Below are 2,926 nucleotides of genomic sequence, written 5' to 3'. Positions count from 1 at the left end.
TTTTTGTTTTCTTATTGTAAAAATAATTTTAAAACTCCAATTTGAATGAGTAGAATATGTTTTTGTATTATTGTTTTTTATTGATAATTGTAAGTATTTATTAATTCAAGTAGTGTAATCAATTAATTCAAAATTTAAAATTCAAAAAATAGTTAGTTAGAAAAGTAGTTTATTATATCCACCTCCTTTCGTAAATTCTTTTCTACTATAATATTTGATTAGTTTTCTCATTTTATATTTTACTAATAATTTAAATAATATAATTTTTACTAAATTATAATTTTGAATTCATCATAGTATAAAGAGATAAAGCCATATATATATATATATATATATATATATATATTGTCACGACCCAAGTTCGCCCTCCATGAACAGTCGTGACCGCACCTAGTCACTACGTCTAGGTAAGCCTAACAAATGCGGAGAAGAAACAATTGCGGAAAGAAAACAATTAAAAACCGAGATAACAAAATGAAACAATGTTTAAGATGCCGCCGGCATATAACAATTGTCACGACCCGGATTTCTCACCCTCGGGAGTCGTGATGGCGCCTACTAGTGAAAGCTAGGCAAGCCAACCAACTGAATTATTTACCTTGATTCCATTTTAAATTCGTTAACAATTAAGAACCAACAATTAATGTCACGACTCGATTTTACCTCAAGTCGTGATGGCACCCAACACCGTTGTCGGGCAAGCCAACGCGGAAATAATAATAAATTCTCATTTTACTTACCAAAACAGTTACGACATTTTCTTGATTAGAAATTAAAGCATGCGATAATAATCAACAATCAGAAATACTTATACATCCCAAAAGAGTAGTCTACTAGTGTGTGGCAAGACCCGGTGTCACAAGTGCGTGGGCAGCTAGTAGAATATACAAAAGGATAATACTACCCTACTGTTTGAAATAGAATAGACAGCCAAAAGTAAAGAAAAGACTCCATCGGGTTGCTGAACGACATAGGAAGGGAGCAACTCACCGTGGAATATCGAGCGGTCAAGGATATGCACCAGCCTGGTAGTCAGATGTACCTGCCTCAGATCCTGTACATTTAAGTACAAAAGCGTAGTATGAGTACATAAACAATATGTACCCAGTAAGTATCCTGCTTAATCTCAAAGAAGTAGAGACGAAAGGTCAACATGACACTTACTTGGGTCAAATAACATGATAGATGATACACTAAGCATGGATAGCACAATAAATAACAATTTATAACATGAAACAACAAGCCCTTTACTAGGTGATATTACAGTTAGCCGATTACATTTCAAGTCATATAACAAGGTCCCATCCACAGCAATATACCAGTCAACAAGCATACGCAGGTAGTGCCGAGGTCGTACGACCCGATCCAACAGAAAAATAAAGTGTGCACTGCCGGAGGGTCGAACGACGCGAACCATAGATGCATCTATTACCCCGCTCGCGAATCATACATGCGACGCGGTCAAATGTATTTAAACACATCAACAGCTAGACAAGAACAGACATCAGGAGAGCAAGTACTCACAAAATATCAACTTCTCCTTTAAAAAGGGCAAGAATATAGTGTTCCACTAATTAGATCCGTTTACCATATTCAACAAGATTTAAGAAGTCTCACTACTACAAAGAAGTCCTTTAGCGATAATACAAAACAGCTTTAGCGGCAATAACTATAGCCGCTATATCTTTTACCAGCCATTAGTCTTTTGCCGCTGATGCTGGGGTCGGCAAAGGCTTTAGCGGCATTTATTGCAAAAGCTGGTAAAAGGTATGGTTTATTGCCGCTAAAAATTATTATCTTTAGTGGCAATTATTTGCGGCAATTATAATGGCTACTAAATTCAATCCAAAACAGCCAACTATACTTCTTTAGTAGCTATTTTTATTGCCGCTAAACATTCGTATACCTAACGTCTCACGACCAAAAAATCCCTCCGAAGGAGTCGTGATGGCACCTAGTCTCTAAACTAGGTAAGCCTAACATTTTACTGAAATAACATTGATATTTATTAACTTCAAATGAAATTTCTCTAAACAATTTACAATTTCCAAAACCGGTAGTACAAGTCATAAGCTTTTCTAAGAGTAGTTATACAAATAAATACATCACTGTTCCGAACAAAAGGAACATATGGAAATAAGTATAATTGAAGGTGACTCCGAGGACCGCGAACGCTGCAGCAGGTTTACCTTGAGTCTCCACCGCAACGAACAGCTACTATCGACCAAAAACCTGGATCTGTACACGAAATGTACAGAAGTGTAGTATCAGCACAACCGACCCCATGTACTGGTAAGTGCCTAGCCTAACCTCGGCGAAGTAGTGACGAGGCTAGGACCAGATTACCAAATAAACCTGTACAATATAGCATACAAAAATAATAGGAAGCAGATAACAATGATGGCGAACAATCATCAACCAGTGATATGAATAGCAGGCAACAAGAACACCATAAATATTTCTCAACAAATAATAAATACAAGTGCAATCAATTAATCGAGTTGTTCAAATATAAATATTTCACCTATAAATCCTTCAAGTAATAATCTCTAAGATAATATGCTTTTCAATAAATATATTTCCTTCAAATAAGTATCTTCCAAGTAAGCATCTTTCGAATATAATTCTTTCGAGGAAAGGTCACCTTGTGACGCCTCATTTCATAATCATAAATAATATAGGTCTCAGCCCACTTTCATATTTTCACGGCACCTCATGCCCACATATTTCTGTCTCATATTGCACAACAATAACCTCATATTAATCAGTTCATAGGTTCCATAATCTAATACAATTAAGAATGTTCAAGGAACCTCATTCACTTAACATAAAGTAGAGTACAACTCCCAACCCAAATAGGAAATCAACAAGAAAAGATGAAGTTATTTTTAGAAATCATTTGATAAAGAAAATACCCCTTTAAATC

This window comes from Nicotiana attenuata, unplaced genomic scaffold (genome assembly GCF_001879085.1).
Source record: "Nicotiana attenuata strain UT unplaced genomic scaffold, NIATTr2, whole genome shotgun sequence".
NCBI lineage: Eukaryota > Viridiplantae > Streptophyta > Magnoliopsida > Solanales > Solanaceae > Nicotiana > Nicotiana attenuata.
This window is presented reverse-complemented; position numbering follows the sequence as displayed.